Below are 26,098 nucleotides of genomic sequence, written 5' to 3'. Positions count from 1 at the left end.
TGGCACTATGATACAATCGGAGAAAATAAACCAGGGAGGCTACCACTGGTTCCCAGCCCAGAATATTTCTGCCAGGATAAATGTTCTCTTTTTAAAGGAACTGGGATGTGATGAGGGGGTTCCCAGATTTTGAGTACTAAAGATACAAGCGTGGCAAGGCTGGCAGTGGCCCTCCAAGCGCCGTGCTGCGAAGCGCCCCTCTGCCCTCGGTCCTGGCCGTTGCATGGCCTCAAACTCATCCGTCCGCTGCTTGGTGTTGCGCTGCCGGATCTGCCGCAGAGTCTTGTGCTTGTCCCGCCTTGCCTCATGCTCTCATTGTGGATGCTCTTCTTCTCCTCCCTGGGCTGGGACAGACAGCTCATTGCTCAATGTCAACAGCTGCCGCTGCACAGGCTGGTTCCTCTCGGCTGTAGTGATGCATTTCTCCTGGTTGCGGTGACCCAGGAGGCCGCCGCCGGACAGCGCCGCGCTGGAGCCGTGGGCTGGGCCCCCTCTTCCTGCGTGCTCTCCTGGACGTGGCAATTGACTGGCTCGTACACGGGGTCTACGGGAGTGGGGAGCCGTCATCGTGAGGTGCAGCTCCTCTTCAGTCTTCACTGGGTCGTCCCGGGCTGCTTTGGCCCTGTGCTGCCACTCTTCGACCTCATCCTCCTTGTGCCTCCTGGCCTCCTCCAGGAGGGCGACCTTGGCCGTGTCCTCTGCAAGCTCCGCAGCCAGCTGCTCCTGGCTCCTTAGCTGATCCATGGCCTGCCTCTCCGGCCCCTCCTGGCCCGCAGCGCGGCCACGGGTCACCCTCCTCCTGGGCCCGTCTTCTGTCCTCCTCCTGCTGCGAGGCTCTCCGGATCTGCTCGGAGCGTCCTTTCTCCACCTTCTTGGTTTTCTCCTCGTAGTCCTGCAGCACGAGCATCAGCTCCTCCTTCTCACGCTTCATCTGTTCTTTCTCTCTCTCAACAGTTTCTCTCCTTTTCTCCTCAGTTTCCAACTGTTGCTGCTCCAGCTGCTTCTGGTGCTTCTCTCGGGCCTGGTCCTTCACCTGCCACACCTCGATGGTGCCGGGCTCCCCGGGGCGCACGTGCAGCTCGTGGTTCTCCATGCAGAGTTGCAGGATCCACTTGATAAATCTCAAGTGGGGGGCATGGAACACAAAGTGAGGTGCCTTCTTGTCGATGGGCTTAATGACAACCTTTTTGTCATTGAAAGAGATGTTCCTGATTTCACTCCAAGGGAAGCCAATCTTTGGGGTCAACTTATTATCTTTCTCATTAATATTTAGTCCAAGGGCATCAACTCCAAGCCAGAGGTCTGTCCCTTTGTTACTTTTTATCTGGAAATAGTTGATTCCACACATTTCCAGGTCCTGAGCAATCCTGAGATACTCCAACGTAGCATTATCTTTGAGCATCCCACGATGTTCTGCGTGCCACACTTGGATCCAGTCCTCCCCTTGGGCCCTGGTAAGTTTGTGCTGGTCCGTAACTCTTTGAGGCAGCGGCCGCTTAGAGCTGAGATCCCCAGCCTTGTGCATTTCTTTGTTACAGTCCCCAAACGTGGCCTACACAGCGTAGGAACACTGCGGTCTTAGACCGGCAGTAAATTTCATCGCTAAGGATTCCCTCCTTCACTTGGAGGAAGAAAAGTTTCTGGGTGACGATCTCCTCAGACAAGTCTTCAGGGTCGAACTTGGCCTGGAACTTGAGCCAGAGGGGATTCTCCTTCCAGACCTCCTGGGCAGACACGTTTTTATCAAGTTTCAGCCAGGTAGGAAATCCTTTACTATCCACGTATTGGAGGCCAAAATATCACACTTCCCGGAGGCCGATAGTCTTAACCATCTGATCGAAAAGTTGTTTTCCGTATGTGGCTGGACTGCAAACTCCAGCTCTGCATCCGTGGTGGCAACCCGGACGTTGATTGGTTTTGGCATCTTCGGTTCCTGATGGGTTTTCTTAGTTCCCTGGAAACACGACTCTTCAGCGGCTGCTGAGACGGTTCTCCCCACCTGCCGGGCCTGCAGTGCACGGTGCGCTCCCTGCCCCACTGTCTCAGCGGCCTCTAGTTTATTTTTATCTGTAGAATATACCCGCAAATAAATATCATATATTTAACTTTTTATTTTTGTTTATATTTTTTTTCTGTGGCACTGGAATATAAGCTTCCAGTCAAAAATTTTGAAATGGTTTGTTCCATTTTAAATCCCCGGCTCACAGTAGTCACTCAACATATATGTACTGAAGAAATAAAAAATTAGTTTTCTTTCTTTAAATATAATACATTAGGTATGATAGCTTGTGGGTAAGATATAGTACAACAAATATGTACTTCTTATTATATTTTTAGGATTTTTTAAGGAGTCATTTTAAATTAATTTTCTGAAAACCAAAAAGCTCTGTTTATTACATCCTTAGGGATGTGTACATATTTGTGCTAGGGTAAAGACATGATTTAATAATTGAAATATAGTAATTGTTCATCATACAGAGACTGCAGCAATATATGTGGATTATGAAAAAAGTTGTTTTCAAATTTTGTTTCAATACATTTTCTCATGGTAGTGTTGCTAACTATAGCAATGAGATTTATTGGTAAGCCAACAAAACCTATTGAACCAAGATCTACTTGAGCTATTTTACTTTCCTAATCATATTCTAGGACTTAATATCTATCCAAAAGAATGGTTCTAGAACAGAATATATATATGTTATTCAGTCACGGTACCAGCCTCACCTCTCTTCAATAACAGAACTGGGCAATTCCACTCCTTTCTCACTGCCTCCACCTGCTGGCAAACGAGATTGACAGTTCTCCATCCCATGACTCAGAGGGTCTGGGATTTAACTGGTTTCTGTAGCCCATTCAGTCTAAGCAGACATCTTAGTTTGGTACTGAATCCCTGCTCTGCCTGATATTCTATCTACATTTACTCCATGAATATGAACGTGCAAAGGCACAAAACATCTCATATTTTGTATCCCTAAAACATATAGGGATTCCTATTTGCTTTTCTGATGCCACCAACTTTTATTTTGGACTCATGTTTCTCTTGGCCTGTGACTAAGTCTGGTAGAGGCATTCTTTAATACCTCTTCTTCTTTTCTCCCAAGTGCATGGTTTTCTGAGAGTTATGAAAGATTTCTTCTGTAAGTAATAAAAAATATTTTAGAAAACATGCAAGCTACCTTTGAAGTTTTCTTTTTTGAAACATGAATATCATTGGAAGAATGACCAAGTTTTAGAGCTTCACTTAATTTCAATTTCTCTTAAACATTGCTTTGCAAGGATTTAGGTTAGATAAATGGAATGAGAGTATATTGAGATCTATGTTTTACCCCAGACACTGTGTAGGACTTTGGTCCCCAATTCCCAGGCAGTGGGGTGGTACTGGTCTGTGGCCTGTTAAGAACCAGGCTGTACAGCAGGAGGTGAACAGCAACTGAATGAGCTTCACGTGTGTTTACAGCTGCTTTTCATTGCTGGCATCACTGTCTGAGCTCTGCCTCTTGTCAGGTCAGCGGTAGCATTTGATTCTCACAGAAGCATGCACACTACTGTAAACTGCGCATGCAAGGGATCTAGGTTGCACACTACTTATGAGAATCTAATGCCTGATGATCTGAGGTGGAGCTGAGGTGGTGATGCTAGCACTGGGGAGAGGCTGCAAATCCAGATTATCATTAGCAGAGAGGTTTGACTGCACAAAAAATGTAATGTGCTTGAATCTTCCCAACCCATCATCCCTCCGTCCCCCTTCTGTGGAAAAATTGTCTTCCATAAAACTGGTCCTTGGTACCAAAAAAGTTGGAGACCAATGGTGTAGGAGACAGCTGAGGGGAGCTATGATTTTTGTCTTTATTCTTTAGTTCCTTTGTCACAGGCCCTACATGCTGGAAAACGGAGGCACTGTAATTGGGATGAAGTAAGGATAATGAAAAGAAAAAAAGCAAGGCAGCCATGTATTGTGGGCACACAAGAGAGAGGGAGTAGGAAAATGTCAGGTGAGGTTAGTGTAGAGTTAAAGAGGGTTTCATGATCTGACACTTGAAAATATAGTATCTAGTTTTAACATTTACATTTCAAGTATCAAGAGTATCTTGAGGATAGTAGGATCAATTCCCACTATCCTTCAATGATAAAACTTTACCTTACTTTAAAAGCGCAGAAAGGCCAAAACCAAGGTAAAAGAGCAGCTATGATTCAAACCCACATTCCCAGACTACTACTTCAATGCCTTTTCATTGCCCTGGCCCCTGCTGGGGATTACCTAATTAAAAACAACATGTGATATCCTTTCCACCAGGATACTGCCATTGCTGCAAAATTATAACATATGTAAAAAACAAAGATTCAGTTGGGGAATCTTTCGTTGTTGCTGTCAGCATGAATTTCTGAGGGTGTCCTACATGCTTCTTATTTAGATTCCTTGTTCTACCATCATTTATGAGCTCAGAGTTACCAGAATGTTGTCCTTACAGACTCTTATGAAAATATTTGTCAGTATCAGTGCAGTAAAAATCTGGTACCCACATCTCCCAGATTTAGTTCCTGGAATTAACTCAAGTTTTCATCTCTTAGTATCTTTATTTTTCTCATGAAGTGAGAGTTTTGAAAACAAGTATGAAGATTGACAGATATCAATAACAACTAGTAATTTCCTTTTTTCCTTTTCCTATGACTTACGTTTGTTATAGCAGCCAGGCAGAAAAATGAACTACTTCTCTTAAATTTAAAGTGAGTATATAGTGAAATTGTAGGAGATTTTTAAAATATGCATAATATGAACTGTTTATTATTTTAGTTCACAAGTAATTATAAAGACATTTTGCAAGATCAACTAATAATTGTCATGTCAAAACTCACATTTATAATTCCTTTTTGCTTATAAAGAATTTTATAGGAAATTATTAGCTATTGCTTAATACCAGAAATAAACTTTTTCCTTTGATAACATATCTGTACAAAATTATATAATTTGATTTAAATATTTATGTATGTTTTATAAGCAAGTATAAGATACATTACCGACACATAACTGAAAGCAGTATATGTAAGTGTTGGGCATATCTACATCTATTTCACATAAAGTAATTTTAATGAAAAATACTGTTAGGACAATAGAGGTTTCAAAAAAGTTTTTTATTCATTAGGTTATTAGCTACACAGATACACTATACGTGGCGGACAATTAATTCACTGGGTTCATCTGATAATAATAATGTTTATTATGTGAAAGTGACCTGGCACATAGTAATATATGTGATTGCTAATTTATTTGATCCACACAATAACAGTGTGTGATAGGTATTGTCCTTGTTACCCAGTTTACAGGTGATGAAACTATGCCACAAGGAACTGAAATAACTTGTTCAGGGCACACAGAGTAAGTGGCCTAGTTGGAATCAGAACATAGGCAGTCTGAGCTCCAGAATCTGTTTTTGTAACCATGTTGCTACACAGCCTCTGATATAATAAGTCCTTAAATGTTCATCCCTTTTCCCCATTATACTATAGATTTTACTTTATCTTCTTTCATTTCTATATTGATATCTCCCAGTTTGATGACAAGTGTATTAAATGATTCATTTTGAATTTATGTTTGGTTGAGATCCTATCAGACAGCAAAGTAATTCAGACTTTATGAAAAATATTATGAGGTTACAGTCCTAAAGGAAAAAGCCTACATGATTTTTCCCCCTTGGTAGAATGCAAGCTTTAAAGAAGACAGGGTGGGTTTTTTGTCTGTTTTGTTAATTACTCTATCCCAAGTGTCTATAATGTTACCTGGCCCTCTGAGGTACTGATAATCGAAATGGATGAACAAATGAATGAACGCATGAGTGAGTGAATGCAGAAAGTGGTAGAGAAGAAAGATGAAAAAAACCTGGTTTCCCAATGGCATCATTTAGGCCCCACACCAACCACATTACTGCCATGTTTTTGGACTTCTTGTTATGTGAAATAATAGACGTCCTTATTATTTTTTAAAATATGTTAGTATTTAAGTTAATTTGATGCCTTTGGTACATGCATTTGATAGTGTCCCTCAGTAAAGCAAACATTTTAGGCTGTTATTATAGAATGAGTTTGGATTGTTGTATTTTTAACTTCTCTCATCTTTTCTCTTTTTCTCCCTCTCTCTATTCTTACATCCAATAGCAGATATACTTAACAAAGTTAATTGGGTTAATAAATGCAGTCTGCTATCATAGACAAACAATATGAACAAAATAAAATATCTTGACTTCTCTATGGTTCATTGAATAATTTATATATTTATTGAGTGCCCACTATGTGCTAGGGAGTCTACTAGATACTCAAGCTGGTGTGAGAAACAAAAATTAACATAATTCATACTGCAATGGAGCAGTCTAATGGAAAACAATCATTAATTAAATGGCTCATTGAAATGACCCTCCAGGATATTGGTACATGGCCTCTCTGTTTTAATACCGTCTTCCCAATAAGTCAAAACTAAAAAAAAAGGTCAACCCCTACCAATTTTTTAAAAAGTCTTCAAATGTTTCTTTGTAACATTAATTCTTTTCTGTCCTTTAAATGAAGTTTAGTGTTTGTAGAAAATAATCAGTATTGAAAATATAACATGTAGCTCCAACCTGGCAACCCAAACATTTTGGTTTTTTTCCAACTTTAATTCTTGACTATAGTGATAAAATGTAGTTCACTTACAAAGAAGCATTCTCAGCACAGACCCAGATGTATCAGTCATTGATGTGACACCATCTAGTAGGAAAAACTAGGTGAGTGGTTTGACTAAATGTCAGAGTAAAATGATTCCCCCAAACCACTGCCCTGACAAGTTTGTCAACACAACTTCACACTGTCTTTTCTTCTTGCAGCCCTTAACACTCAAAACTGTGCATTCAGCAATTTACTTAAATAATCTTGTTATGAACAACTACTACTCAAGAGGCACAGAAAAATCATAACCAGAGGTGAAAGGTTAATTTTAGAAAAGAAGACCAGAGAAATCACAAACACGAGTAGAATTTATAAATAAGAAAATTTTTAATTAGGAGAGTTGGTCATTCTACTCCTTCTTTCAAACCTGTTTACTAGGAAAGTTAATGAGAATTATATCTTTCAAAATAGTCAATGTTCCAGTGAATGATTCAGTATGTAATACAAAGGTAATTGATTTATTCCTTCAGTTTGATAAAGTGAAATAATACATCATCTAATTAATTCTTAAGAAATTTTCTAGTTTAATTTTTTTATTTGAATTAAAACAAGGATGGATTACTTTGGCCACAAAACTTTTGAGATATTCACCCTGTGTAGTGTTCTTTCTAAATGGATAGAAATAAAACCAACAGGATTTTCACCTTTAAAACATGCATGTACATGCACAGGTGCACAAATACACATGCAGACACACACACACACACACAAAGTGACACAATATCCTAAGACGAGGGAAATGAAGGTATAGAAGTCAGCTAAATTTAGTCTCATTTCAATGTTTTTTATCTATTCAATAATTCTTAGTGGATTGTTTCTTAAATTGACATTTTAACCTAACATCTTTTGAAACCCTGTCAATAATTGTGTCTTCTTACTCAAAATTATAGTTTCATAATTTGATTATACTAAACTGAAAAATTAAGGCAAATTTTATGTCAAGTAAAACTTTCAGTTGATCTTTCCAAGGGACTAGCAGTAATGATTCAAGGAGGGAAAAAGTCTGTTTTTCTATTTCTTTTTGTTGTCATACAATATACTCTGGGGGCAGAATGATGTGAAGAAAGGAATACTAGACTTGGAATTAGAAAATGGATAATCCAGATTTTCCTCTTAAGAGCTTTGTACATTTCAGAAAATTTCTTCACATTGTTGAGCTTTTCTATCTTCCTACTATTTTTTGTGAAGACCTAAAATCATTAAGAAATCATGTTTATTATACAATGTTATAAAACTAACACATAACTACTGCAAACAGTATTAGTAAAACATGTGTAAGCCTGGGTCAAAGTGGTTATTACAAACTTTCTTCATCTTAGCTTCTCATTGTTCTCCTTAGAGAAATATTATTTTGGTGTTCTACTTGAGGTGTCTTAGCTGGGACACTGTTCTAAAAATCTTTGGCATTTATTAACTCATTAGCTGCTACAAAAACCATTGAATGTAAAGGAACTAATACATCCTCAACAACTTGTAGATGAATCTGTCCAATTTTAATAAACATGAAGGTATTTACATTATTTTTTTCTTTATACAGTTAAGAAATGTTGAGAAAGTATCACAAATTTTATTTGAATGGGCTATGAAAAGGGGAAATTTTAGAAATTATATGCATTGTCACCATGTAAATAATGTTTATAGTAAATGAATATATATCAAAGACATTAATCACTAAAATATTTCTTTATAATATTTCCTTTTGAGAAGGGAGTGCACCATGTATTTATTTAAAAAAGACATCTTCGGGAAATAAAGTCTCTATTTTCATTTCTTCCTAAGGTTTTGAGTACTCTACTTAAATACTCTCCACAAAATTGTCCCCTAAATGATTCTGAGAAAAATACACAATTTTAATAGTGTATGTGTTGGCGGGCATTTGGAAAGGTTCTATAATGTACCATCTGCAATTCTGAGATAAACAAGCAAGTGAGATTAGTTTAGCAACTAAGCAGGAACTTATTTTAAGAAATGAAAAAGTGTGGTGCTTGCTGGTAATTTCATTTTCAGGATCAAAAACATAGTTGTGGCACACAACAAAGTCCTTTTCAAGGAAATGAAAATGACTGTCAACAAGTGGTATTGTATTTGTTGCTAGGCACAAGTCTTACTGATCTAATGTAACCTCTTCTTTTTAATCTCATAATAATTTATTTGAGTTTCTGTGAAATTCAATACCATTTTGTATTTGTAAGGAGAACTGGAAGTACTTTCCTGAAAAAAAAATATGTATATTCATATTCACTCCCTTAAAATCAGGAGGAAAACATGGTATTTAAAATTTAAACCAAAACACAGGGAAATTAGAATTGGTCTATTCAAGGAATAAGAAATAGGTTAGAATTGAGCCAGGCAACCCTAACAATGCTCAAGCTGTGAAGAAATTATAAAGACTACAAAAAATAGGCTAGGTGAGGATAAGTACTGTTTTATGTAAGGGTTACTTTTTAATTAAGCTTGTAAAGTTGAACTTTGGTGCACCCAATTATGCAACTCAAGGATGTCAGCAGTGCCTATAACTGCAGAAGTACTTCAGCTAAAAATTGGAGTTTTCCCAGTCTCAAAATATGTGCTATTACTGCCTCCAAATTTAAAAGTTTTTAATTCTCAAAATTCATTAATGAATTGTTTAAATACAAATTATTTTTGACAATGTATACAATGTATATAAGTTTTTCCAAAAAGGCAGCAAAAAATCTTAACATTCTTCTGATTAATCTCCAGCAGTATTTTTCAAGCAAAGGGAAAACCAATAATAAAACCAATATCCAATTCTAAAAGCCTAGTAAATAAGATATTGAACACTAGACATAGACCTAATTTTCTTATGCTGTTTCAGTCACTAGTTTTGTGATCTTGAGCAAATTACTCCTCTGTATTTACTTTTTTCTCTGTCATAGGAAATAACTGAATTAGATGCTCCCCAAATCCCTTAAATTACTAGAGTTCATGATATAGCAGTTCCTATTCCCAAATCACAACTGAGAAATGTTTAGTTCCAATGCTACAATAAGGCTTTATATTCATAAATAAGATATAAATAGAGAAAAAATTATATTTTTTCTTTCTTAATGCTTCTCTTTCTTATGATTTTTTTAAATAACAAAAAAATCACAGGGACAACTCAGCACAAATTTTTAAAGAATATCCAATAAGGAATGTAAGTTGTTCAAAAGGCTAAAATTTCATTTGGTAGATAAAATAATTTACAAACCTGTCAACTTTATCAGGACACAATAATCAGTAGCCAATTAATTTCCTATATGTTCTTATAATTGTTAATCGATAACAGCTAATTGCTCTATTTTTCAATTAATAATTCTCCAATTAATGGCCCAAATAAAACTTCAAAAAGAAGTAGAAGTTAAAATTATCATATCAGAAACAATCTCATAATTGTTTCTTTCATAAGAAGATAATTCATAGATAAAACTTCTGTTTCACTAAACTAAAGCTAATTAGGCAATATGTATTCAACTTTAGGCAATGAAGCCTTTAAAACAAAAAGTGCTTTTTTTTTCTGACTTGGGAGGAAGGGACTAATAATGATGGATTACTACTTTTGCTCCTTACTCTGAGATTTGAAATAGAGAAATACAATGATATAATCCAGAACCCAGTCTGCTAAGATTACATTCTTCGTACATAGAGAGTTTATAAAAAGAGGTCTCACATGTCCAAAGAGCACACAGATAACTTCTGAGTAACTCGAACATAAACAGGAAAGAAATTTGATAGCAAGCCATAGAGGAGGTTCAGATCAACTCTAATTACTGCCACTCCTTGTGAAAAATTTTGAATTAATAAGGTGGGAGGACAGAGGAAAAGGCGAAGCATGATGAGCCTTCCGACTTTAAAATCTGAAACCTTGACCCTCTTTCAAAATGTGCCTCTCCCCATGAAACTGCCTGAGTTGATGTATGGATGAGTATTTTAGGTGGTGGGAGAGATCTTAAAGAGACATTTCTCTGGTCATTTCACCTGTGTTAAAGTCATCATTACGGAGGGAGTCAAGCTCTCCCTATTTGCTAAAGGCATAGTATTCTATCACTCACTGGTGCTAACTGAAGTAAAAAAAAATCTGTATGTGTTAATTAGCATCAATCAAGGACATGGTTCTACCTGCATTATGTGGTTACATTTTATGTATGTATATTCCTTAAATGTTATTTCTATGTATTATCAGTACTTACAATAAAATCAAGAAAGCCATGATTCAACACCTAGGAGCTATTTTTTTTTTAATTACAAAACTAGTTAAAACTTCTAAGAGATTTTTTTTAAATAAATTAACTCTGGTGAATAAATAAATCAATGCATTGTAGATGTTTAACAGATTTATTCTGTCTGGAAACACTGTGACAATTACTGCAATTCAGCCACTCCCTTTTTAGGCTACTGCAGGGCCTTTCCAGCCTCTTGTTGGTAAATAACTCTCCTTTAGATTGGTGAATGCACAGCACAGATTGAAATTCAGTTGGGTGAATGATGCACTTTGCAAATTAAGATAATAGCTTATACCAAAGCGTTTTATATTATGAGTTAGTAACAATGACTCTTAAATATATATATTCATGGGAATCTCTAAAATGTATCTGCAGTTCCATGGAAAGAATATTTCTCATAGAGTAAACCCATTGCAGACAACTCCTCAGGTTACCAGCATTACACTGATTTCCCTGCTCAATGACTCCTGAATATATCACCAAGAGCAAAACACTTCTACGTTGACTAAGCTTTTAGAATCATGAGTGTGAACATGAGATGTAATCTCAAATATACATAAGAAACTAGCAAAGAAAGAGGAAAGTTCAGTCTCTTTTTAATGTATTAGCATCTATTAGCACATTATTTTTTTTAATCTCATGAATAACTGCTACCTATATCCACTACTACATCATAAGTGTTCACTTTTCTGAAAAGCCACAGGAGAAATAATTCTTGGATCTTGGGGTTAAGAAAACCTGTGACATTTTTCATTAGCTTGTATGCTTTTTACTTAATTTGTGGTCAATTTTATCTTTCTCTTTTTGGGTTGCTGGGAGGCTAAAGGCAATTATTGGGACAAATGCATACAATATTGCAGTGCCTTCTGATATATATATTAATGTACTGATATTACACTGACTACATCAAGATCAAGGAAAAATAGAAATAATATTGTATGTATTTTTGCCAAGTTCCTCAATTTGGTTATAGAACAAGCTGATAGCTATACATGTTGGAAGCAGAGAAAGCCAAGAGCAAGAACTTCAAAAGATGAAAAACAGGACAGTGTGTCCTAAGTAAAGAGGAAAGCAGGAACAGCATCCATTCTGACTGAGAAGAGTGTGCTCTTGTACACATTGGGCTTTATCACTGCCAAATTGAGGTGACTATAAATGGAAAAAGAAACCTATTCCTTCTAAACATCAATATCACTTTTTGAGAGAAACCTCCCTCCACCTTTTAAAATACCTCTTTGTGGTTATGTTAATGTGGCAACTTGTGGTTTTCTTTCATAACATTCATCACAGTTTGTAGTATTATTTTCATGTATTTATTGTTGGTCTCCCCTGCCAGACTGTAAGTTCCGTGACAGCTGGGACTATGCCTGCTATATTCACCACTCCATTCCCAGTGCTTAGCCACGTCTAGCAAATAGTTTGCTGTAAAGCGTATGTGTTAATACATGAATGATGCATTTTCTCTGGACTAAGAAACACATCATGAAAGCTTGAGGACAGAATAGGAAATGATTCCAGCCTTAGCATTGTTGTGGGCAGGAGCTTAAAGTATGAAAAGAATGGCTTTACTGAGGTAGCTCTGTGGCTTCCTTATCCTTTCCTGCTTACAGCAGGAGTGCTAAGTCAGTTTGGGCTGCTGTAACAAAAATATCACAAACTGGGTGGCTTAAAGAGCAAACATTTATTTATCACAGTTATGGGGGCTAGGAAGCCCAAGATCAAGGAATGAGGTAGTCCAGTATCTGCTGAGGTCCCACTTCCTGGTTTCCAGATAGTCTTCGTGTTGTATCCTCATGTGTGAGGAACAGAGAGAGAAAGCAAGCTCTCCTGTCTCTTCTTGTGAGGGCACTAATCGTATTCATAAGGGCTCCACCCTCACGACCTGATCACTTTCCAAAGGCCCCACATCCTAATAACATAACATTGACAGGCAGGATTTCAGCATATAATATAATTTTAGGGGGAGGCACACAGTCTAAAACAAGTACAGAATAAGTTATAAAATGTTGCAGTTGCAGAAAATAGTTCTGTTTTTAAATAAAGACAGGGCTGCATTAATATGCTCCTCTTTTACTTGATGTTTTGATGTGGATTACATGGATGGATATCTGCACTCTAATGAGACATGTATTTGCAGCCATCTTAACTTTAGTTAACAAAACTCAATAGAAGAAAATAAATTTGTTAGAAAATGGAAATAAAGAAGACTTTACAGATAGATGCATTAAACATAGCTTGTGTGAGCCTGATTATATGTAAAATACGTATGAGATAGTAGGCAGAGTGATTTTTATATATGGATAATTTTAATTTTAATAAAAGAATTAATCATTTAATACCATAACATTTTTTTCTAAAGGTTATTCAAAAGGAAAATGAAAAAGAATAAATTCAATGGAATTCTTTAAGTTTACACAAGAGTATGAGAACAAGAGGCTTTGTCTCATTGTTTTTATGGGCTACTAAATACTTTTTTTTCAATTATTGGGGGTTTATAATAAGGAAAACACTTAGCCATTTGAGAAACAGATTGAGAGATTCCAAGCTTAATTTCCTAGTTCATCATTAGCTCACCCTCTCCCCAAAACAACATCTTGACAAAAAATGCAGACAGGTTTAGCTTGAAAGGGGGCCTTTAAATTTTAGCGGTTCTTAAAGGCAGGCATAGATATTAATTACTGACAAACTTAGGCTGGGCTCCATGGACAGGGTGGTATCCATACCCATAGGGAAGAATGCTGCCTCTTAGCACCAGTGCAGTAATGTTTCTACTTCGTTTTTATGTTCTACGTATGGTAATCAAGAGTCCCATTAAAGTAAAGAATGAAGTCTGGTAGTCTGTTGCTTATTATGCACTGGGATCACTGCTATTTGCTTTTTCAGTAAGAGTGATTTCTTTTCTGTCGAGAATTATAGACTTTTCCAAGGAAACTCTTACCTTGAGAGGATTCAGAAATTGCAGTACCTTCAGACAACAACACTTAACATGGACAGAAAAAAAATGAGGTTCTTCTTGACAAGAAAAATGATTGATAAGTGTGTACTGAGAAAATCGTGAAAACATTAGGAAACCCAAGAAAACTATTCAGTGGAATCAGCTCTATGCAAATGAATATCAACATTTGCATATTTCCTTTTCCTGATTCATACATTAAGAGGCCCCAGGTGGTGCTAAAAGAAGAGCACAGTTTGTTTTTTGGATTCTATAACAAATTGTGTCTTTTGCTCGTTCACCAGCTGTATCAAATATGGCAAAAATGGTAGGTAAGACCTTCTCATGGAGAGGAAATAAAATTTCTTTTAAAAATCTGGCTTCCAGTATTCATACGTAAGTGCATAATATCTGGTGAGTTGAAAAAAACCACAGCTGAGATCTTAAGCTCACAGTTTAACTCTAAAAAAATATTTGGTTCCTTATCTCTCTGGAAAATATAAGCAGGGAACAGGTGTGAAAATGGTTATGTAAGCAAGGAGAACCAGAGCACTGGAAAAGGAGAGAGAAGGATCAGATGAAGAAAATATAACTGTTATGTTTTCTAGATATTAATGTGAACTGAAATAAAAAACTTCCTCCTTGCAAGTTTATTTTAGTTAAAAAAATTGGACATACAAGAGAGTGATACAAGGTGGGTACACACTTTGTAGAACCCAGTGCAAAATGAAAGCATGTATCTCCTTATTCAAAAGACAAGGTTGAAAAATTACAGTTCAAGGTACTGAAATATGAATCATCTTCCTTTAAAATATTTTGTTACTTATATAACATAATAGGGGTAACATATGAGTAATAATAAACTTGAAATTTGCAAAAAATATTTTGGTGTCATAATTTTACATAATATAGTAATAACTTGTTAATATCTTGATTGATCATGAGATTTTTCTGATTTATTTTTCTATAAATTTATTTATTAAATCATCAAATGTATACTTTTAATAACTTCAATTTTAATCAACATAGTTAAAAGTGATGTCAGTCACTCAGAAAATTGATAGCAATTTTTGATAATTTTCAGTTTAAAAGTATCATTTTAATGATACAATTCTTCTGGAGCTGTTAAGAATATTTTATAGGCCATGACAATATTGAGATAAGTTACTTATTATTTCAAAATATAAGTTATAATACATATAAAGCAGATGATTCTTATGGGAAAATTTTTCTAAAAAGATTTCTCTCTTCATATAAATCAATTTTACATTAGTCCAAATTTAATTTTAAAGGTAAATTTATTTAATGGTATTTTTATATTTCTTTTGACATGTTCTGTAACTTACTTGGCTCATTTCACTTAACACAATATTCTCCAGTTCATTCATGTTGTTTCAAATGACAAGATTCCACTATTTTTTGTGGCTATATACTATTGCATTGTGTATATACATCACAATTTATCTATTCATTTATTAATGAACACTTAGGTTGATTCCATATCTTGGCTATTATCAATAGTGCTGCTAAACATGGGAGTTCAGATATCTTTTTGATATACTAAATTCTCATCCTTTGAATATATACTCAAGAGTGGGTTGCTGGATCATATGGTGCTTTATGATTGGTGTAGAATTCAAAACACTTGTATATGTATTCTATCATGTTTTTTTAATTACAAGGAAAAGTTAATTTTAAAATTGTCTTCTTGCTTAATAATTGGGTCATCCAAAATAGTATTCTTTTGCATTAATGTGTGGATCTTTAAATTTAACTTCTATTTCTAAGCCTGTGGCTATTTGCTTTGCAATGTTGCCGCAGTTTATCAAAACCAGAGATTCTAAATTCTTTGAAGACTTCTTATAACTCCCTGATATGCCTTATTGCAATATTATGTGTAAATATTTATTTTGTAATAACTTACAGATAAAGTTTATTGCCTGAGCAGTCATCTTTTCTAAAGATTAATATAAAGAGAAAAAAATCCCACTTACCTGTTTATTTCAGTTAAGAAAATTATACACAAAACATTTTGATTAGAGATGGCAACATAATTTTTGAAGCCCAGTGCAAAATTAAAATGCGGACCTCCTTGTTCAAAAAGATGGAAAAAAAAGGTGCAATAATCCCAAATCCAGTAAATCAATGTGAAAAACTTTTGCCAGTTAATGTATCATTTGGCTTTCCACTATTTTATTTTTCTGTGATTTAGGATTTTTTTCTTTTCCTTTTATCGATGGGAAAAACCCAACTTAGCCTAAGTTCTCAATATTGCAGGAGAAAATAAATGATACCATATTAATTAGAAAGCGACACAAAGGAATAAAAACTCATTTATATTAGTTTATTCATAAAACATTCCCAAAAAGAGACAGTTTAGGAAAATATTATTAGTAAATATGCTGCCGTCACTTACATCATATTTAATCTAGAAAGAAAATTTGGGTTAACTATTTGACACCTTAGGATCAATAGAAACAGCTAAGTTTTTTATTCTATACAGAACAGGAGGTATAAAACTTCACCTTTTCCTGGTCTCAGTTTGAAATTTACTGTTTAGTTTCTTCTACAAACCAGAAAACGTTAAATTCATTATATATAGTAACCTACAAAGCTATTCATTTGGTGCTATAGACACTGCACCAAGCTGATACTTTTGAAACTTGAATCAGTGTCTTAAATAGTAAACCTTTCAAAGCTGTATCTTGCATAAAAACATTATATATGAAAGCAACATGTTCTTTGGTACTAGTGTGAATTCTGTTTGAAAAGTTTACATATTGCATATGTTCAACATTGCTGTCAATTAATTGAACTTCTTAGGTTCAAAACTTTTTAAAAGAAGATGCACAGTGATACAAAATGTATTTCCAAGCCCATACTCAAGTAAAGCTTTGATTACAAAAGTTAGACAAATTTAAATAGAATATATTTTTGAAAATGCAATACTTATAATGAAAGCTAAAACACAGCAATGGTTTTAATATAGGCTCATTAAAAACTGTGATTCTTGGCAAGCATATCCATTACTACGTTAAACTATAAAATCTATATGTTCAGAGGGCAAACAGTATTCTCTTTGTTAAGTCAGAGAATGAAGGGGGAAAAAAACTATTTCAAGCTACACTAATAAATTTTTAGTGAGTCCTTTCAAGTATCTTGCCAAAACATCAGACAGGTTTAGGAGAATGCTTGGCTGCAAATTGATCCATAGTAAATTGATTGATGTCATCACTTAAATGTATGCCTTCCATGGTTAGTGATTTAGGATGTATTGCAGTTAGATATGTGTTTGACCTGTCAAGAATTCCTCTTGTGAATTTAGTTTAATTATAAAAAGTAAATGGGATAGAAAGAAAATGGGAAATATCCATTATGAGCACCCAATTTTTGGTATGTCCAACCTCGAGTATTTGCGATGCTAATTTATAAAGTATTGAGTGTGTTTTATATACCAAGCACCATTCTGGGCACTTGTGTTCATTTAGTGAACAAAAGCAGAACACAAATGAATCATCAGATAGTCATATTTCTGCTATAGTTCTAAAAGAAGAGTGTTTTAACAGAATTGTTAGACCCATATCTGACTTTTTAGGATCTTGTGAGCTGAGATAATTATTTATTTATTTATTTATTTATTTATTTATTTATTTATTTATTTATTTTACTTAAAAGGTGTTGAGATGTGAGCATATTAGATGGATCATAAAATCTCCTTGTTTCCTGCAACGCAAAATGAAATAAAGTGTGAGATACTTTTTTATGAAAAGATAGGAATATAAATAGAGCTGAGTCATAACAAATTATTCAATCATTACTAAATGCCTAATAGGCAAAGTACGATGGTGGGAACTGGGACATATAAAGCAGAATGAGACATAGTCCTGCACTCAAGTAGTTCCAAATCAATGCTTTAAGAAGATGAGGAGGAAGTAATGATCACAGCTTTAAGTAACATCTTGGTATAATCAATAAAACTGAGGTCCAGTCCAGAGCATTCAGCAGGAAAAAAGAGCTTCTCTTCTTTGTTCTTCAAACACGAGAAGGGTAAATAAGAGGCATGATTTTGAAATGGGAGCTGCGGTATTTCAGGAGGGAGGACAGTATGCCAGGAAGTCCTCCCTCAGAATGAAAAGCAAAGACCTGTTTTTACTGACTTCAGCCTACTTGGAACAGGAAGGTACCCACTTGTTTCAGCATCTCACAGAGGTTGGGAGGCAGAAGCTGGAAATCATTCCTCGTTACTTTTCCTACCTCGAGATTGTGATGGATAGACCTTGGGCCAGATGCCTTGCAGAGACCCAAGACTCCTTGTAAGGGCCTCACACTCCACACAGAGCTTTGGGTTCCCTTAGAAGCCATGTGTGGGTCAATTCTGTACGTTGGGCTCTTATTGTCGCACTTAGTCATGGGTACAAGGCTTTACAACTTTCCTGACAGGGTGCCAAAAGAACATGTTTTCAATCTCTTCATGATCAGGAATTCATTTTTATCCCCTGTCAAAAGAACTCAGTGAAATAAAGTTTTGTTTCCTGAAGAACACAGTGAAAGTGTGGATGTTAACATTTATTTCTAGTTCAAGCGAGTTACACAGTTGCTTCTGGCATAAAGGGCAGAGTATATGGGCTCCGTTCCTTCTGGTGTCCCCAGGATTTATAACTTCATCCAGGTATAAAGAGGCTGCTATGACAGAGACAAAGCTTAACTCACTCAGAGCTATCAGAAATATGAATCATTCCTGGATGCTCAGAAAGAATGGCCCCCAGACATTCAGCTGCTGAACACCATTATTATCCTTTCTAAAAATAGGGGATAATATCCCCTCATAATGTTCTGCTTTGGAAAGTCAATTTATTTCTGTGTTTTAAATGTTAGTCTGATTTTCTCTGGAAGGGTACACAGGTATATAAACAGACATTTATTATAAGTATAGTATAGCTAAAATGGCATGTGAGTGAATATGTATACACAATTATTATTGGCAATAATAGAGTTTCAATTTCATCAAATAGGCTGCATCCAAACTCAAGGAAATGACCATAGCAAGAAAAAGGAAATGTTAATAGCTCTAGCTCCTTTTTGGCTTTCAATCAGAGTTCTTCTGGCTCACTGGCCGAGCTCATTGGCCAGGAATGATGGAAAAGAGCAAGTAACTACTGGTAATCGTTCTGTTCTGCAAAGTATCATTGGTACATCAGAAAGATTAATTGCAGTGACACTGTGTCCTGTCTACAACTGTGCCAACAGCCTGAAACTAAGCAGTTGTGCTACTGAATCACACTGAAAGTGTTTCTGGCAGCCTGGACCTTCTTCGTGTGCTTCTCCCAAGTTCATATCTAAAAGATGAATGAGAAAACACTACTGCATGAAGAACTAAAAAATGTGAACATAAGTTTCTATTACCTGGATGTGATCCATTTCTTCTTAAACCGTTGGTAAGAAACCAAAAATGAGGTAAATTGGAATCAGCAGAATATTATACATCATAATTGTATTTGATATGGAAATCCATTTATTGTCATCTTTTAGGTTTAATCACCTTTTTCCACCTCTCAATGGATAAAACATTTGAGCAAAGACATGCATACCATCCTAGTTATAATTTTATCTAAATAAGATTTCATCATGTAAACTACAGTAGACTTATATCTATTCTTGTCCCATAACTATCAAACCTAGTGTAACTATATAATTATTTATATACTGCTAGAATTTGAATGTTTTTGTCTCCCCAAAATTTATATTGTGATATACTAAGCCCCAAGCAGACGATATTAGGAGGTAGGGCCTTTGGGAGGTAATCGGTCATAGCAGTGGCATTCTCATGAGTGAGATTAGTGCCCCTATAAAAAATGCCCAAAGGAGCTGCCCTCCCCCTTTCACCACATGAGGACAAAGCAAGAGGTCACCATTTATGAACCAGGAAATGGGCCTTCATCACACACCAAATCTGCCAGTGCCTTGATCTTGGAACTTCCTTCCCAGACTCCAGAACGTGAGAAATAAATGTGTGTTGTCTATAAGCTACTCAGGTTATGGCATTTTGTTATAGCCTGAACAGACTAAGACCTGTATCTATATTATTACTCTTAGAAACTAAAAGCTACCTAAGCCAGAATCCATATTTTATTTATTTTAGTATACACCCAATGCATACATATCACATTGCTTTGCATAAACTCAGTGAATCAGAGGCAAGCATCAGCAGAGTTGTGTTTATGGATTTTGGATTAAAAATGCTATAAATTGGAAACCCAGCTCTTCTACCTGATAGTTTGTCCCTTCTGCCACTTAAACTCTCAGAGCTTTCATTTATCTACAAAATGGAAATGATAACTCATACCTAAGAATGATTAAAATTATGAGGGGAGTTGATATACATAAAATGCAAAATATAGTGACTTACCTAAAAAAATTCTGGTTTCCTTCTCCTCTTCTAAACCTCAATAAATACTTCTTGGATAGATTAACAAATAAATGAAGGGCTATTAAGACTTACATCTGATTTGTCTTTCGGTTACTCCATATATTTTTCTAATAACAACCTATTGTGGATGTTAAATCTTGGAAAAATGCTTTTACAAATTTTACATTTGAATTCAAGTCAATTACAAATATTTTTTAAAGTTTCACTAACATATCAAGATATTATCTGTCTTCAATATTATTTTAATCGTACTGCCAGAGCAAAGTCCACTTCAAAGAACTGAGCCACCTAGGAAAGAGAACTAACCAAATTACAAAGATCTCATGCCTGAAACAAGTAACAGATCATAGTAGATTCATTCATTTATTCAGAAAATGTCAAATGAGTGTGTATCATGTTCCATAGACTCATATGGAAAAAACCAGTTCTGAAAGAGCCTATAATCCTCTGAACAAAGGAAAGCTCAAACTGTGCTTCTGTGACGGAGTCAGCAGAATGATGACAGGGACAGGTCAGTCTTCAATGGCTATGCATTCCTCTTCTGCAGTGATTGTCTTAAAAACCTTCATGCTGCCAATTTGTTGTGAGACAGAATCCATCTTCTGATTCCTATCCTAATTAAATATGGTAATTTTAACTCATATCTGAGAATTTTAGGTTTTCTAGTTTGATTCAAACTGCTTTTCCCTCTTTAGAGTCTGAAAGTTGTTGTCTCATAGAAATCTATGTCTAAATGATATGGAATTCAGAGTCAAAGTAGCTGCTTTTTTTGGGCTCCTGTTTTGAATGTCCTGTGGTTGTACTAAAATTTTAGCCTTTGTTAAGCATGGGGACACTTAAGCAAATACTTTAACATGAAGGGATGATGGCTTTAATGGTGTGTGAAGAATCAGAGAAAACTGATCTTAGGAAATAACAATGGAAACATCTCTCCTGGGATCTTTCACTGGAAAGAAGCTACAATACCTGAGTTAACTGCAAATCTCATGTCCTTCTAAAAATCTTCAACTTTGCCCTGGTTACTGTGCAGGAAAATCATTAGGATAATGCATTTTAAGTATTTATGGAAGTATATTGTCTCAAGTAGCCCCACAATTAATTTTATAAAGCTCGGTTTCTGTATCTCATATTCATGAGTAACTCATCTTGCTGATGTGATTGTCCATGTGACATGATGATCAGATTTAATGACTGATTGACAACACAAGGTACTAAGTAGGGAGAGAGAGAATCTGGACGGGTTCTTGAAGAGGTGGGGCTAAATCCTTTACGTCTTAATGCAAATAGTTTGATTAGTTTGAAACTGTCAATAGTCTGAATGGAGCTAACCCTAACCACTTCTCTGTTTTTTTTCCTAGTCTCTTCTTAACTCCTAGAGTGCCCCAGGGCAGTCCTGGGACCCCCTATCTTTTCATCTTTTCTCATCTCCTTGGTTAACTCAGTTAATCTAATGGCTTTAAGTATCTTCTGTATTCTGAGGAGTCATGTATTTCTTGGCCAGGCTTCTTCCTCATTTCTCCTGCTCACTACCTCACAGGTGTCCTCCAGGCATCTCAAATAAAATATATGCCAAACTGAGCTACTGATTTCTGCCTTGTCCCTATCTCAGTAAGGAAGAACTCCATTCTTCCAGTTTCTTAGGCCAGAAACCTTGGAGATGTTCTTCATTTCTCTTTCTCTTATGCCCAATGCATGTTCTGTCAGCAAATCCTTTTGACACTATCTTCATAGTATACCCAGAATTTAACTCTTCTTGCTACATTCGCTGCTATCAGCTTGGTCTCTCCTGGTCACTGTAGTAGCTTTCCAGCTGTTCTCTCTGCTTCCACTGTCGGCCCCCTCGACTTCAAAACAGCAATCAAGATGACTCCTTAAAACTATAAGTCAGAACATGAGCACTGCTCAGAATACGCCAATGTCTGTGGATAACAGAATAAAAACTATAGCCCTTATAGTGGTCTTCCTTCCATACTCCTTACCTTTCTGGCCTTATATCCCTATTCTTCTTCCTCTCACTCCCTCTGAACTGGCCTATTTATTGTTCTTTAAACATGCCAAACTTGCTTTTATCTTAGTGAATATTCCTGTATAGAATACTCTTAACCACTATTTGTGCACAGCCGTCTCTCTCATCTCTCTGAGATCTTTTTTCAAATGTTGCCTGAGAAGTCTTGCTTGGCTATGCTATATAAAAACCATTGTCTCCCAAACATTTCCTATCCACCTTTCCTGCTTAATTATATTTTTTATAACTTTCTAACCATTCAGTTTGCTTAATTATCAAGCTTATAGTCTCCAGAGAAACAGAACCAATAGAATGTACAGAGATGTATACAAAGAGACTTATTATGAGGGCTCAGCTTACACGATTGGGAGGGCTGAGAAGTCTCATGATCTGTCATCTGCAAGCTGGAGAACCAGCAAAGTTGTGAGTATAGTTCTTGTCCAAACCAGAAGGCCCAAGAACCAGGGGCTCCAGTGTTAAGTGGCATGGATATTCCAGCTCAGGCAGAAAGCAAATTCACCTTCCCTCAACATTTTTATTCTATTCAGTCCCTCAGTAGATTAGGTTATACCCACCCACATTGGTGAGGGCAACCTGCTTTGCTTAGTCTACCAATTCAAATGTCAACCCCTCTGGAAACACCCTCACAGACACATCCAGCAATAATGTTTACAAGCTTCTGAGCATCCCTTAGCCCAGTGAAATTGATGTATAAAATTAACCATCACATAGTCCTTTTTTTTTTCTCTGCTAGAATGTAAGCTCTATGAGTGTTGGAATTTTTATGACTTTGCCCTACTGTATCATGAATGAATGAATAAGAGCAATGGTAAGGACTGTATATAAAGGTACAAAGAAAAGGAAATCTTTCTGTTACTATGTTATGGAGCTCACAAATTTCAAGTTTTGCCACCAGTGTTATGTTCGTTTGCTTTGTTTAATGATGTTTAAAATTAAAATTCATAGATTTCTTCTTAGGTTAAAGGCTTTTGTAAAAAACAAACAAAAAAGAAAACCTTTAAGACAAATAAGCAGAACTAAAATCCATTTGTATTTTTATTTTTAGAAACCTATGCTGCATTGTTGGTTTAGCATACTTGAAAAAGCAAAATAGTGAAAGCTGTCAGGTCCCATTTGATTTCCATTCAGCGTTCATTTACTGCAGGTCAAACACATGCCTCTTTCCCACCCAAGAAAACACATAAAAGTTTTTTATTTATTTATTATCTTACATGATTTACTTAAATATTTGTATTACATTTTAAAAATAATATACCACTATGTCTTTGCATGCCATATGAAAGACATACTTACAAACACATATAAGAGCATTTACTATTAAGCTTATTATATTGTCAGTGTCATCAGCAATGTTTTCAAGTACTTTCGTCAGCTGAGTATTACATTTACAGGGGTATAAAACACATATTTTAAGGTACATATAAATGCCCAGCTCTCCATTGAGAATCATCATGCAGAGACTTCAAGGTAGTTTATGTGGCTATAATGACTCTCAACACCAAGTTGTTTTTTCAACTTTTTTCGGGACTTTAAACACAGACCACAAATAAAAAATTTATAGCATATAAAAAATATGAAGTCTAGTAGCACTCTTTCTTTGAATTACTATTCTTCTAGAAGACATGCAAAAGAATATGAAAGGAAAACCTTTATTCACTCATTTATATATGTTTAATAAATATCTGAGCATCTGCATACTAATTTATTGGTAAAAGAAAAATTGATTCCATACCATTAGAAATTGTATGAAATAAATAGAAATAACATCATATTACCACAAAAAAGAAATGAGCGTATGTCCTATGATTGTATGCATATGTTTGGAATCACACACACAAATGTAAATCACAAATCTACATTGCAATTGTAATCCTCACTGTATTATGTAATGCCTCTACTTTTCATGTACCATGGCTATTTGTTCCTCCTCTCTTGGACTATAAAATATCTTCTGGCCAGAGAAAGAGTCACTTATTCCTGATTGTTGCACAAAAGTACACCCAAGTACACATCAATGGCAAAGAAAACAGACCTCTATTCATATTAAGATGCCATAATTGCTTAACAGAATTGCCTAAACAGAAATTGGTAAACTTTCAATAAAATCAGTAGTTATATGTTAACTTGATTATCTCTTAGAAAAGCAATCCACTATAGAAAATGTTTAAAACTTCACAAAGTTATCTACCCAATTTGCTGATGTCAGTTGTTCCAACCATGACTATTGGAGTCAAAATTGTACGTGAAATACTCTGTTCAAAACAAAACATGTCGTTTTTAATTGTAATTTGTAATCAACTGTAATTGACTGATGGTCATTTGTAATGTTGGCCTGATTTTGAATTAAACTTCGGAAGTCAGCTTTGTAGCTATGATTTCACACTTGGCTAAAAAGCCTGTCCTCCTCTAAGTTTGGATTTTTGGACTCATACATTATGTATATCCTTTAATGACCCACATAGCCAAGAGATGACACTTTAAATTGATGAGGGTTATATATTCAGATGTAGAACAAATTAGTTTAGGAACAAATGAAGAATAGATGTGCAGTTGGGCTAGCATGAACTGTTACAATTATAGTGATTATTATAACCACAGTCTAATACCTTCCAGACATCAGCTATCATTATATGTGTCTCTGTCATAAAGACACAATTCTATCTCTCTTAAAAATATTATTTCATTACAGGAATATCATTTATATAAAAATAGTTCAGATGCTGCTGGTATTTCCATGTCAAACAACTATTTTCATGAATTTAATATTCAGTAGCATAAAATTTGCTTTAAGGCAGGCATATCTAGGACTATAATTCATCTCTTTAAAAGCTTTTCCTGTACTGTGTTCAAGAAACTTTGTTTTGAGAAAGATTATTAAACATATGACAGTTTCATTCATGATTGACACAATTACTCTCTTGGTTCTGTGGCTCCATATTCCTAGCAAGTGACCTGAATACAGCATGAGATAAGAACTAGAGGAAAAAAATACATAGTAAACCAATTTTTAAATTAGTCATAAAATAAAATTTCATAGATTTTAAAGGCATGAGTAGGAAAATGTTTCTTGTAAAATGAGATGGTGATGCTTTTGGAGTTTGTAAGGATGATGCTTGGGTTTTCAGGCTCATATGTGACATGTGCCTCCTTCAAACCTTTTTATGATATCAGCACAGCACAAAATAAAATGTGATGATTATCTCTTTATGAAATTTTAGGAGATCATACCTTACAGATTTTTGTGGAATTTATGGTTTGCTGAAATAAAAAAAAAAAAGATGCATGAAGGAAATTTTAATCAGTGTCCTATTGACAAATGATTCGTGGAGAAAATAGCTTCACTTTAATTTGGTAGCAGCAAAAAGATTACAAAGTATTAATTCACTAGTTAAATTTCTGCAATACCAAGATTTGTAAGAATTATTTGAATAACACTATTTTTCACAAACATAAAATGAAAATTTGGGCCTTTGGGGCTCTGAATGTAGTATCTATTTTTTTTTTACTTTATTTTGAATTAATTTCAGACTTACAAAAATTTTTGCAAAAAATAATACTGACAGTTTTCTCATGCCCTTTGCCCATTCTCCCCTAATGTTTACTTAATTACCTACAATTAGCAATAATGTGATGCTCTTAACAAACCCACAGACCTGTTTTAAATTTTGCCAGCTGTCCTACTAATGTTTGTTTCTGGTCCAGGGTCCAGTTCGGTATCCAACTACATTTAGATCTCATCTTCTTAATCTCCTCCAGTCTAGGACAGTTCCTCAGTCTTTCTTTGTCTTTCATGACGT

General features: G+C 35.4%; 1 protein-coding gene and 2 pseudogenes across 3 annotated transcripts in view; 2 read left to right on the top strand and 1 right to left on the bottom strand.

The window, feature by feature from the left end:
* ROBO2 (roundabout guidance receptor 2) overlaps nucleotides 1-26,098 on the top strand; it is a 1,246,741-nt gene that overhangs the window by 550,019 nt on the left and 670,624 nt on the right. The window lies entirely within an intron of this gene.
* On the bottom strand, nucleotides 40-1,924 carry LOC123643302 (annotated as a pseudogene).
* Nucleotides 25,387-25,496, top strand: LOC123630970 (annotated as a pseudogene).

The sequence above is a fragment of the Lemur catta genome, chromosome 1, assembly GCF_020740605.2.
Source record: "Lemur catta isolate mLemCat1 chromosome 1, mLemCat1.pri, whole genome shotgun sequence".
Taxonomy (NCBI): Eukaryota; Metazoa; Chordata; class Mammalia; order Primates; family Lemuridae; genus Lemur; species Lemur catta.
Note: the sequence above shows the minus strand (reverse complement) of the source record. Positions and strands in the feature narration are given on the sequence as shown.